Source organism: Lynx canadensis, chromosome F2, assembly GCF_007474595.2.
Source record: "Lynx canadensis isolate LIC74 chromosome F2, mLynCan4.pri.v2, whole genome shotgun sequence".
In the NCBI taxonomy this organism is placed as follows: domain Eukaryota; kingdom Metazoa; phylum Chordata; class Mammalia; order Carnivora; family Felidae; genus Lynx; species Lynx canadensis.
Window position 1 is genome coordinate 64242267 of NC_044320.2, and position 14391 is coordinate 64256657.

Consider the following 14391-nt stretch of genomic DNA (forward strand, 5'->3'; position numbering starts at 1 on the left):
TCTCCTGGCCGCCAGCCTTGTTCCTTTATGATCCATTTTCCACAGTGAAGTGAAACACCACCTTTCTCAAATGCAAATATTAGTATTTACCTTCTCAAAACTCTTCCATGTGTCTCACTGCCCTCTGAATGTAAGATATCTTATAATACTCTTTATAGTTTGACTACATGTGGTATGGCTGTTGCTTACTTCTCATCTGCATTACAGACAATACTGTGCATCCCCTCTATTCCAGCCATGCTCAATTGTTCATTTCACTGGATACACCTTGTTATTCCTTGTCTCTGGATCTTTACACATGCTGTTGTCTCAAAATAGTCTTCAACCCCTTTCTCCATTGCTATCCCTAATTCCCTTCCACCTTCCTCAATTTCACCTGAATAACGCCCCTATTCATTTAGATTGCAGGTTAACCAAAGCTCAAGAATGCAAGGACACTGTCCCACTACTGCTGAGTCCTCAGAGTCTAATCTGGTATTACAGAGTGGGTGTTTGACAATTAAGCATCGTTGAGTAAGTGTTAGATGAATCTGGGTGGAAGGTTTGACATTCTCAAAAGCCTGTGGAAATGTCCCCTTTTCCTAAAGGAGGTAGAAAAATTACCAGTTCATGTGGTATATCTCTTCTCTTATCATACTCTGCCTCTTATCATACTCTGTACTGACATCACATGAGGATGTACTGCCTGTCTCATCCCTGGAGGCTCCACTCAAGGCAAACATTTTCCTGGCCTTCCAAAAGTTAAAGGAAGAATAGCTCATTGCTTAAGGAAGTATATCTTAGGGAATGTATAGTGCATCTAAGGTCAGATGAAAGATTTAAATCTAAGTGGGGAAAGCTACCATGAAAACAGCATCAAAATCATGGTTATCCATTCTCTTGTAATTGGCAACCCCTTGCTTTGGTTTTATCCCTTATCTTTCTCAACAGTTCTTTCTTGTCTCCTTCCTGCAGTCTCTTTGGCCTTGCCCCTTAACTTAGGTGTTCTTAGGTGCTTCTTTAGAGGCATCCATAGGTTCTCCTCAGGCAATGTGACCCATTTTTATAGTTTTTGTAAACCCATATATTCACATGAATGACAAGTTTGTATCTTTAGCCCTGTACTTGGCCTCAATGTGTTCTGGACATTTGAGATCAAATAGGCAAGTACACTTCAACATATCTACACTGTAGTTATCATCTCCAAGAGCTGATTTCCCCTGTTCTTCCTTTCATTGTTTTATAGCCGCCCCTAGACCCAAGCCATGAGCCTGGGGGGCATTCTTGGCAATACTTTATTGTCCTCATCTATGTGCAATAATTCCATAAGAGCTGACAATTCTAGCCCTCAAATAAGTTTTGATTCTATCTGTTCCCTTGATTCCAGAGTATACCAACTATAGTTAGATCGTGAATCTTTTTTGCCTTAATAAATCTAAATAAGACTTTATTTTTATTTTTTTAAGAGATTTTTTTTTCAACGTTTACTTATTTTTTGGGGGACAGAGAGAGACAGAGCATGAACGGGGGAGGGGCAGAGAGAGAGGGAGACACAGAATGGGAAACAGGCTCCAGGCTCTGAGCCATCAGCCCAGAGCCCGACGCAAGGCTTGAACTCACGGACCGCGAGATCGTGACCTGGCTGAAGTCGGACGCTTAACCGACTGCGCCATCCAGGCGCCCCTTTATTTTTAACTCCTACAACAACTTCCTAACTGGTTTCCCCATTTCTAGGTTTTCTCATTTCCTGTGTCTACTATTTCTGCAGTTTTACTGGCTGCCAGAGCAAGCTATCCTAACATCAATCTGATAGTGTCATTCTACTCTCTACCGCTGAAAATTTTTAGTAGCTCTCTTTAGCAATGGCTCTCATCCTTGCATATTCCTCAGAATCAAATAAAAAGCTTTTCAGTAAGTACTGGGGTCTACCTCAAACCAACTGAATCTTAATCCCAGAGAGTAGGGTTTAAGTATCTGTATCTGTGATACTGATGAGCCACCAGACTTGAAGACCACTGGATAGAACATGTGATTTTTCCTAGCCCCATATATACCCACTTCTCTGCCCCATCAACTGCCACATCATCTCATATTCTACATGTTCTAATAATAAATACATTTGTTATCCCCATGCACACTCTGCCCACTCAGAGTTCTATACTAGGTTTATTCTGTTGCTCCCACTAAAACCCTCTTATTTGTTTTTGTTTCTCAGTTGACTTGATCTCATCTTTAAGGAACCAGCTGAGGCATTATCTCTTCCATGGAATCTTCTTTGACTTTCTGCTCACCCCACCACTGATCCTCATCCAAGACCAGATCTCAGATGGGTTCCCAACTGCTCTTTGGTGCTCCCATAGTATCCTAGCTTGTAAATGTCTTCATCATTGTGCATTACCACATTTTATTTAAATTAACTGTTCATATGCATATTTCCCCCACTAGATTATGATATCTTTGAGAATAAGGGTCTGGCTTCCATGTCCAGAGGGCAGAGATTATCAATCAGGGACACCTGGAGGTGGTGGCATGAGTTAGGGCTGAAAGCTATCTGTCTATAGTAGTGACGTTAAAGTGGGGGTTGTGAAGAGCATTTCTAGAAGCCCTTTTTGTAAGGGGTTTTCAAGCCCTAAAAATTGCAATAACTCTGGGGCTGTGTTAAGAAACACAAATAAAGTGAAAGAGAAAGAAGAAAGAAAGAAAGAAAGAAAGAAAGAAAGAAAGAAGAAAGAAAAACACAAAGTAAAATGAGTAAGGGGAATCAAAGTGAGTGCCAAGAGATTCAGAGTTCATGTGTGAAATTTAAAACAGGAGATAGAAAAGCAACCTGGAGAAATCTCCTGATATGGGCTCGAGCTGTTTACTGGCCTTGGCCTCTGTCCTTGTCCTCCAAAAGTGGTTATAGGAGTTGACAAAGAAGGCAGGGCAGATACTGTGGTTGTGTGTGTGTGTGTGTGTGTGTGAGTGGCATTGATGAAGATTCTTTTCTTTTTTTTTTTTTAAGTTTATTTTTGAGAGAGAAAGCGAGCATGAACAGGGGAAGGGCAGAGAGAGGGAGAGATTGAATCTTAAGCAGGCTCCATGCTTAGCATGGAGCCTGATGCAGGGCTTGATCCCACGACCCTGGGATCATGACCTGAGCCAAAATCAAGAGTTGAATGTTCAACTGACTGAGCCATCCAGGTGCCCCGATGAAGATTCTCTTCTGGACCAAACTCTAGCCTGGCTCCTCTGAGCTCTTTTCTTGACCAGACCTCAACGTTGGCCTATAAATACTGCAGACTCTGAGTACAAATGATTTCCTCCACTCCAACCCACTCCCACATTAGAAGACATGAACAAACACAAACTTAGTTTCTAACAGTCAAGGCAGCATCTCCATGATGATGGCCCCAGCCCCGTCAAGTTCCTTCCTGGGAAAGTACAAGACTGCCAAAAGCAGCCAACTTTTTTTTCCAGCCAACACTTGAAGATAGAGCCCCTGTCTCCCAGTCTCAGTGGAAGGACAAAAGTCAAACTTCAATAAGCACAGTTAGCAAACCCAAATGAGTTTCGCATGGGTTAACTCCCCTGTCTGCTTTTTATAAATTTTCATTTTCCCGACTCTTCTCAAGCTCTGGCAATTCGCATCCTTACTTTCCCTCTCTTCCTTTGAACATGCAGTCACCTCTGCACAAATCAAAGATGAGTTCAGTTCAGAGTTCTTATCTGCTGCAATAGTTTACCATGGATTAAACTCTATCCGCTTACTACTTTAGTTAGTGCCCAGGTTTGTAGGTCTTGGGTAGCATTTTTAGCAATATACATTCCGATATCCCGGCTGATCTGATTCCTGAGCCTGATGTGGCACTTAGGAGAGTGATTGTCTCCAGGAAAATGTTAGGGGGCAAGAGGCGGACAAAAGCTGAGCAAGTGAAGGCTGGAGGCAAATTGGCTCGGATGAGGGCATCAGGGATGACATATATTAAAGAAAGACTATCCCTAATAGAGAAAACATTTCGATCCTCAGTTAAATATTTTTGAAGATATTCTTTATCACAAGGATTTTTAAATAGAGGAGTGTTCTGTTCTCATAAACTTACTCTCTTGCCTACTTTCTTTTCTGCGCAAAAATGTACTGTGTTTTAAGCCTTTAATTTGTTTCTATCTATAAAAACCGGTAACGTTTGTGAAAATTAGTCTTGAGTCTCTATGCACACGAAAATGTTAATGTAAGAAAACTTATTATATTAGTTGATTTAGGAATGTAACTCCATTCATACAATCAGAACTTCTTTGTTTATTCTTTAGCCATGTTCTTGCCTTTAACATTGTTTCTTTCACAGTAATACAGGCAAATTTATAATTTAACCACATGCCTTTAAAGGTTCAGAAACATAAGATAAGGTATTTGTTCAGACAAATAAGATAAAACAGACAATAGAGATACTCAATAGATTTACTTAGATCCATTCACTTAGCTTCAGTGCAGAATATATTCCAGAAGCGAGCATACATCAAATGCAAAATGGATAACCTTAATTGGGTTCAATAATTGGATAAATGGTCCAACAATTTTCATTGCATATGATCTGGGGCATGCATTTCATTCCTTATTGATCTGCTTTATTAAATTAACATATCAGTTATTTGTTTGATAGGAACAGGGAAGATAATCATAGGAAGGAACAGTGGTAGAGAATATGCTTCTTGCTGCTGCACAAAACACACATGGCAGGTGATGATACCAAACAGCTAACTCCCAGAGAGACCTAAATGGCACATCTTGGCACATGTGGATAAGTATAATGTTTATTAATCTAAAAAATGAGAAAAATATTATAAAAATATAAGAAGTAGAAAACCCTACACAAGTTAAAATACAGAAAAATTTTAAGCAAAGTTATTTGAATCAGGCAATATTTAATGTATCAAATAGTAATCTTAATAACTGGGTATAAAGTAATCTAAATCCAGGACACTAACCATGTCAAAAGGCAGCAGACATCCTGACCACCCCAGAATCCTTTGCCAGGGTTAGTGTTCTCTGATTACACCTTTAGGCACCCCCTGGTTACAAGAGTACTTGTTTATTATTGATATTATAAAAATAACCATTCTCTAAGTGATTACACATAGTAAATAAAATTAGAACTATACATAAGGATTTGAATAATTGCAATTTCTTTAAGGACCACCTGGAACTTCTGCCTGCTTCACAGACCTGTAGGGGAGAAACAAAACAAAGGATAATGTGCTTAATAATACTTCTACAGTGCAGCATAAAAAGAAAGTTAGGGACTTTAATGCTTTCCTATACCCTGTGTGAACTTTTACCATGGCACTGACCTTAGGTCCTACCTTTATCAACTGGATTTTGCTGCCAGGATGTCAATTTCTGGAATCTGTATAAAACTTTTTTGTATATATAATTAGAAGTAGATATTCTACAGATATCTTGGACGGTTAAAATAGAATGGTTGCTCTCTAAATATGGCCAGTGAGAAATACTTGTGAGGTGTGTACACATTTACTATCTTGAAAGGAATTATGAAAGCTGAATTTAGAAGGCTAGAGAGGCATAAGATAGATTAGGCTGCACAAGTCCTTTCTTCAGCACTGGAACTATGTGCCCATATTTCTTGACTGAAAATAATTCCTTTATTTTTTTTTCCCCAGGAGACTATGATTAGGAGGGCAAGGGAAATATCCATGCTCCTAGAATACTTGATAATACCTGTTTCTTCTGCTTCATACCTGAGCTATATTTAATATTTCTGATTCACTCACCAGACCATAAATACTTTGAAAGAAAAATATGAATCTCCAAATTACTTACAGGACTTGAAAGTATACTTTGCACATGGTGTTTGCTCAGTAAGTATTTGTTTGATGGTAAAGAGGGAGAGGAGAAAGGAAGAAAGAGAGGAAAGAAGGGAGTCCAGTTATTTTTGTGCATACTTTTCCCTTTCTGGAATGCCTTACTTATTCCAACCAACCCCAGCTAAGTCCTTTATCTCACTAACTCCTACTCCTTTAGGACTTAGCCTTAAAAACCACTTTTCTCAGTCCCCTTCAACCACTAGTCAAGGTAGAATTCTCCTGCTGCGTGCACTGATCTCACCCTAATGCCTATATAACAATAATCAGGAGTCTTTTATGTAAACAATGTTCAGTGTGTGATTTCGTCACATGATAGTGACATGTCATTCTCTGGCGTAGTTCCTGTTTCATTGGCGCTCTTTATTAAATATGAATCGGATGAATGATTTACTTATTCAGATCTCTTGGGTAGAAGGGCCGTATACCTGCAAGTCATACAAAGAACACGTAAAGGACTAACGAAGAGAACAACATGGTTTTTGTGTTCCTACAATGGTAGAATTATTATGTGGAAGAGAGATAAAATTTTTCTTTAATTTTTTTTAACATTTATTTATTTTTGAGACAGAGAGAGACAGAGCATGAAGCGGGGAGACACAGAATCTGAGACAGGCTCCAGGCTCCGAGCTGTCAGCGCAGAGCCTGACGGCGGGGCTTGAACTCACGGACTGCGAGATCATGACCTGAGCCGAAGTCGGACGCTTAACCGACTGAGCCACCCAGGCGCCCCAAGAGATAAAATTTTTGTCTGTTTTACAGAAAGAACCAGAAATAAGGCAACTACAAGGATCCAGACTTTGGAGCAACAGAAAGTAATTTCATTTAAAGTAGGTTTTGAACATTTTGTACAACTTAAGCATTACTGTTTGCCTACCTGTCTGCTTTTGTCACCATACTGTATGTGACATCCCCATGACTTATTTACTTCATGATTGGAAGTTTGTGCTCTTTGACCACCTTTACCTATTTGCCCAATCCCTGACTCTGGCAACCACCAATCTGTTTTCTGTACTTATGAGCTTAGTGTTTGTTGTTGCAGTTGTTTAGATTCCGCATATAAGTGAGAAAATATGGTATTTGTTTTTCTCTGTCTGACTTATTCCAATTAGTAAAACATCCTCAAGTTCCACCTATGTTGTTGCAATTAGCAAAATTTCATTCTTTACGGCTGAATAATATTCCGTTGTATATGTGTACCACATTTTCTTTATCCATTCATCTGTCGATGGACACTTAGTTTTTTTCCATATCTTGTCTATTGTAAATAATACCACTGAACATGGGGATACAGATATCTTTTCAAGACATTTTTGTTTGTAACCATCCAGACAGTATTCTGCAGATGTAAATATATGATCGTGTATGCGTCTATCCATTGTATTAACAAAAAGTGAATTATATTTAATATACTGTTTTGTAACTCATTTTTCATGTAACAGTATTATAAAAGTGTTTCCACAACAGAATATATATAGATATAGATAGATGGATCCAGTTACTATCAGTATAAATATATGTATTTATCCAGTGAATATATATCTCAACCTTCATAAGATGTACAGTATTCCATTATATAGATTGCTATACTTTTTAAATAAATCATCTTTTATTGGTCGTTGGGCTGTCCACATTTTTCTACATGTTTTCCATGTTTTAATATAAAACATTTTTGTTTTATTATAAAACATGCGCAATGAACATATTTTGCTAACTACACAGCGATGCATTGCAGAAATTATCTCTTTAGATGATTTCTCAATATTAGGTTGATGAGCAATTAGACCAGAATAAAATTGAATGAACAGCCACAGGAGGTAGAATACTTCCTATTATTCAAGATGTTCAAGTGAAGATTGCATGGTCATTTCGTAGGGGCATTCTGGAGAAGAGATCAGCATTAAATTGGGAGAGAAGCAGATGGTTCTTTCTAAATTTGATATTCTGTGATTCTGTTATTGCTAAGGACAAACTCAACCTTTCGCTTCTCTCTGTGACATACGTGGGAGAAGAAACTGCAAATTCTTCATCTTACATATCCAGTTCATACAGTAACCTCATGCCCATGGATGTAAAATTGTTCTGAGATACTGTATCTCCAAGATATATTTAATGGTGTCACAAAGTCCATGATCTTCACAGTGGGGGAACATGTTTTCATCTCAAATATATCTGAAGTGGATTTTCCTGCCAAGGAGGAAGGACTCAATTCACTTCAACATAGGAAAATACAGACTTCGCGAGAAGCCTGAGATCCATAGAATATCACAAAAAGAAAAAGGAAACATTATGCAGAGTAGGAGGGAAGCGTCTTTCTCATGATAGGCCATGAGAACTGTACATTAAACAAATCCAAACTTTGAGCAGTTGAAGATAGCACCGATAATTACCTGACATTGGTATTAAGTGCCCTGAGCAAACATACCAGAGTAGACCAGTGTAGGACAAGAGGAGCATGGGACACAAAGGAGAAGATCAGCAGAACCTGCACAGTGAAAGAAAAAGAGAGAATATGCTGGACCAGGAAAAAAAAAAATCTATTAAACACAATCTCCTAGCAGTTTAAACAATTTCTAGTGCAGGGTAATCAAAATTAATATCAAAAAACTACACTTACAGTATATAGTGAGCTGCAATTACATATAAGTTAACTTGCTTCATGGTATGTATATTCTTATTCCATACGCTGGTCATTTTCAATTTAAACTTCTGCTGATTTTGAAATAAATTCTAGGGCAAGATGCCCTCCAGCCTCCAGATAGTGTTGTGAATATACATGTGGACTTCAAGAAGATCTCACATAAATCACATTCATTTCTTAAGGCCAGCATGGGTTAGGCAGGAAAGGATTGCTATTCCGGTCGCTATCCTCACACAACTTAGTCAGGATTGGGTATATATACATCACAGAGTTGTTACGCGATCACATTTGCAATTTAACATCATCATCATCACAAAATTATTATGAAATGTACAAAAGTAGTGCATATAAATACATATACACTCTATTCATAATGCCTGGCACATAACATCACATGCTGAATGTAATTCCTCTGAATGCATCCCTGAGGGAAAAGAGCAGTGGCTTGTGGGACAAAGGCAAAGAGTATTCTAGTTTAAAAGAGTGGGGAAATAGAATGGAGGATAAAAGCAGATGAAATAAAGGGATTAAGGGACATGAGCAATTCACATTTCCTGAAGAGAAAGGAAATAGATTAAGTCCAAGTTTTCTAAAGCAGATCTTGGAATGCTCGCCCTGCATGGTGTTGTTATGAATGATCCACAAAAAATGGTTCTTTGGTTAAGGAATTTGGGACAGAAACATACCATATCTGCTTTTTGGAGGATCGAAATTTATACACCAGCATATCAAAGGCTCTTAGAAGTCCTACATAACTTGATATTTATCAGTTGATAATAGATTTTCATATAATTCATTTTTTAAGACATCTGTAGAGATACATTGGTAAGTTCTGTTCCAACTGGAGTGAAAGACTCATATCAGTACAGTTGCTGTTTCACATAATTCAGCAGCAAAATTGAAAAAGCATGGGTTTTGTACTCAGACACACCTGAGTTCCAATTCTGGTTTCACCCTTATGTATATACATGACTTTGAGCAAGTTAGCTCAGGATCCCCCACGGAGGATGGTTATAAGGGAAACACCTTTGCGAGAGTCATTAAGCAGTAGGCATTTCATAGTTTTGCGGTATTCAAATTCAGATAAGTAGGAACTACAGAAAAATTTGGATCCAAAGTGGTGATTATATGTGGAAAATGGATGCTGAATAAAGCTGGAGAACTTGATAAACTTTTAGAAATCTTACACATGGAAGGGTTTTGAATAAAATAATGATGCATTTAATGATCTCTCTTAGTGGTTCTCAAATTTTAAGTGTATCAGAATCATCTGAAGGACTTTTTAAAACACAGGTTGCTGGGCTTTGCTATCAGAGTTTCTGACTTAGTTGTTGTGGGTTGCATTTCTTGTAATTTCCAAAGAGACGCGGATGCTAATATTGATGCTGCTGGTTTGTGGACCGCACTTTGTGTATCACTGTTCTGTATGGCATGGACTTTTGGGTGAAGGATGAAGCCAGATGTAGTTGCATATAGTTGAAGAGAAGGAGTAGCAAAGTGTCTAAGTACAAAAATAAAATCGAAGTGTAGGTTTAGTAGGAAATAGATAGTCTTAAGGGTAGAAGGTTTGGGACAGAGAATGCATTACAGTAGTCTAAGATTTTAGAGTTGGATGCTATTTCACATTAGAAAGAAAAAAAATACATTGCCTTAGAAGATTGCTACATTTGAGAGGGCCAAAGAATTATAATAGTAAGAGAGTGGATAAGTCTCCCAAGTAGGAGTTAAGTTTTCTTAATGATAAGATTGGAGCAGAGAGAAAAGCAATGACTCAAATGTAAGCACCCCACGTGAAAGAACAGGTGTGATTGGTAGGATTACAGTGACAAGGAAAGAAACAGGACAGCTAGACAAATAGCATGTACCTATGAAGGAGGGGAATTTCAGGTAGAATGGTAATGCTACCTCATGGTGCTTAACACAGGGCAACTGAAAGAAAGACAGTTTCCCCTGGGAAAGGCTATAAGGGAAGCTGTGTCTTCCAGGAAACATTTCGAATAAGGCCAATAAATAAATAAATAAATAAATAAATAAATAAGGAGGGGCATGAAGAGTGTTTTTTGGATAGCACTGCCAGACAATCAGTTTGCAAATAAAATTCCAGTTCCATAGGGCACAGTGGAAAAATCTGGGAAATACATCCACAGTGCTTAAGAAAACAAATACATGAGGAGATTTTATTTTGATAAGGGGCAGGGGGGCAAGGCAAAGTGGCCAAGGATAACAGAAATAAAAGACAGAATTAACTGATCTCAAGTTTCTGAACTGAACTTTTTGCATGACCCTTACTCTTATATGGCAACTGACTTAGGTATCCAGCCTTACACTGCTTCCCTCTGTGAAACAGCACAGCTTATCCAGAGGATGGCCCATTACTCCCCATACCTATGGGGACGTAAGAAATGAAGCTCCTTTGGTGGGGGCAGAAAAAGCAAGCAAAAGAGTAGCCATAAAGTCTAGAAATAAAGATAATATTTTGTTTACAGCATAGAACCTGCTTATTTTCTTCTTAAATGCCATAGGCACAGGTTAATTCGGTGAAAAACAGCCACACAAATCACCTCAGGCAGTGATCCCACATGACACGTAGGGACTGATGTAAATATTGCATTAATGCTCTGTGTTCATTGCAACTCTGATTGAATTATCATTACTGCTGAGGAACAACACCCTGAACATATGGAATGTCATCGAACACATCATGTGTTGCTGTGTAGACTGATAAACCACTTATTATTTGTCTATGTTGCTAGACATTGTGGTCTCCCTGAATAATCAGAAGATAGAGATTTAGGCTTGGCTACTCCTCAAGGGATCTTCAAGGATCACTTCACCAAGACGAACTAAATTTCTTCATTCCTTCATTCATCCAATTCATTCAGTAACTATTTGTTAAGTAAATCAACAGTGAATATACAAATATTTTTTTAAATAAATACGTGCTGAATAATTACAATATAAAATAGGAACATTAAGAAGAAATTTTCCCTAATAGGTTAGTTTTGGAGATTAAATACGTGGAAGCAATTTATAAATTATAAAGCCTGGCATAACTAGTAGAAACTTGCTGATTTTTTTTTTAAATGTTAACAAATGGATAATTCCTTGTGTCCTAATATGAAGGAGAAAGTCACATATAACATATGTTTAAGAATATAAAGAAAAGCTATGTTTTTGGTCTGAAGAATGTTTAATTATACTGCAGTTGATATATAGTTTTGGGATATTTAGTCAACATTTCAAAACAACTCATTCTGAAGAAATTTGGCAGCATGCTTTGAACAGTTGTTCTATTTTTAATATCGAACTATGAGATTTTAAACACGCTTAATGTAGTTACTAAACGTTATTTATTTTATTCTGTCAAAATTTTAATTTTTATGTTTATCACGTATGCCTCCCTTAATTTTCTGGATGACTTTGCCTGTGGATAACAATTTGGAACACAGCGTAAATTTAACTAAATCAAGGTTGAAGTTTATATTAAAAGCAGATTTTCTGGCCAAATGTATTACTGCTTGTTTCTTTATATGTCACTTTTTCTTATTTTCAAGCTTTATAGCACTTTATGATACAAACTCTTTCTGTGTCCGGTGAAATAGTTCCTCTCTTGATACTCTCTATGCACACATTCCCCCTCCCTCCTTTTTTTAGCTTATAGAGATGGAATGACATTTTGGAGTAGAACATATGGCCTTGGATTGAGCTAGACTGTAAATTGCACTTATTAATTATGTATCCTTGGGACAGGATACACTTAACAGATCTGAGTTTGTAAAAGCAGAGGAATATCACCTACATATTAAGTTGTCACAAGGATTAAAGGAGATGCTACATAGCCCCTACCAGCAAAAATGTCATAAGTGTCAGTCCTCTTTCATTTTCTCTTCTTTTGAAGATGCATGTGTTTCTATATAAGCCTAAAATGTCAATTACTCATACTAGGCTTTAAGGAGAAATGGAATAATAGAATTCTAATGACTCAAATAGACTTTGTAGTTCTATTTTATGTTAGCCTAATGTGACAATTTTCCTAATTCATTATTAAATTATATATCTGTTAGAATATATGCTAACTTTCTCAGTGAAAAGATTTATTTTGCCACATTCTTGAAGTTCCATGTGTAGAACTCCACTTTTTTTCATATACCATCTTTATTATGCCTACACAAGTAGTTTCTTCACCCACAATGCCTATCTCCAGGCTACAATTTCCTGTCAGATTCTTATAACAAATATTCTACTACCTTTTAGGAGACTATGCTGGTCAACTTTTAGTCTAGCTCACACCGTGGAAATACAGCATCTTCTGGAGGAGATAGTTTGTTCCTTGATTTTTTTCCCCTTCAGTTTGAGGTAAATAAGCACTTAAGTTTGAAGTAGGAGGAAAAAGGAGAGGGAAATAATAAGGTAGGCTGGGATCAATGATGCAGGTGCCCCAATTAGTAGATAGGAAATGAACTCTTCCAGCCTGCGAGAATACATAAGAAAGCACATTGCATAAGATGATCACACCACCCATGAACCCACCTAAGGGAGAGGTCACGCTTTTGGCCCCAAAATGGGAATATAAAATCCTTCTCTCCTCTGCTAGTTCCAAGGCATATTAGAGGCAGCAAGCTAAATGCAAAAACCATAGAATAATTAAGAAAAATAAGACAAATGAACTGTGGCTTCCTAAGTGAAAAGATAAATTATTTTTGGTTAGTAAGAAAAAGGCAAAGATTGTTTGGCAGAGAAACTTGAGGGAAAGCATTCTGTATTATTCCCATGTAGTTAATGTACCTCTGATAGTTAAAGTCTGAGAACTGGGCAACTGTAGATGCATCTGAGTGTGAGCCCTTTTCTGCAGTCTACTAGCCTGGGAACCACAGGGAAGAAGGAGGACCTTAGAGTTTTCTGACTCCTAGGTTTTTTTTTTCCTCACTCCATCATAATGTCTAGGAAAAAAATTAGCCTCCCACTGAGAAAATTAAATGACACATGCATATGCTCACAATAGTCAGTCATAGTGAGAACCTAGCAAGTGTCTGAGAACAAATTCCACACAGGAGTAAAAACACAATGTCATTAATAATAACATAAGCAAAGGTAAATAGAAACCTAATAAGAAGCAAGAAGAAGTCCTGGTGGGATAGAAGATAAATCATCATTTTTTGCATAAATAGAAACCATTTTATATGATGTATGCTTAGCCTAAAAGTAAAACCTTAGAACTTACTAATATTTAGCAAGCATATACTATGTATCTGGCACTATGTTTGGCACAAATTAAAGTAATGAAAAAGAAATGTTTTCTTAGTCTATGGAAACTAAAGGAAATTATCTGAAAATGTGCTGATTTTGCCCACATTTACTGAAATATATCAGAGTAAGAAATTTAATATCCAGGATTGGTTGTGTACAATTTTCAGATAAAGCAGCTACTAGAAACATTTATAACAGCTGGGTGAAATATTTTTAAAGCCTCTGTGAAGGCATCAGGGAGCTAGCAAAATAATATGGTATTAAACGGTCAATATCCAGAAGAATAAGGAAATAAATAGAAATGAGCATGGAATTTGGGGACACAATTCCTCTAAAGGTAGCTACCAGTTGCAGAAGAAAGTCCTGAGAGGCTGGCAACTTGCAAAAGGTTCATAGGCAGACAGGACAAAAATTGGAGCCCCAGGCTTACTGAGGAAGGTGACTCAGTTTAATTCCCTAGGTTTGGGGTTGCTACTCTGAAGGATCACACTGTAAGAGTAAGGGCAAATAGAAATAAACCAGCCCTCTCAATGAAGAAAACCCACTTAAAATCTTCTCAATTTTGTAATACATGTGTTAAATAGCAGATTTGATAGCATTAATGACAGAGATAATAAACTTGAGCATAGATCAGAATACAATATCCCTGGTGATACACAGAAACA

General features: G+C 37.5%; 1 long non-coding RNA gene across 1 annotated transcript in view; it reads right to left on the reverse strand.

Moving 5' to 3' along the window:
* Positions 1 to 4865: 4865 nt before the first annotated feature.
* The window catches only part of LOC116737879, an 86652-nt gene continuing 77126 nt past the window's right edge, over positions 4866 to 14391 (reverse strand). Inside the window, exons 4-5 of the long non-coding RNA XR_004343181.1 lie at positions 8229 to 8323; positions 4866 to 5182 (exon numbers count right to left, since the gene is read on the reverse strand). This is a non-coding gene — a long non-coding RNA (uncharacterized LOC116737879). The remainder of the gene's footprint in view (positions 5183 to 8228; positions 8324 to 14391) is intronic.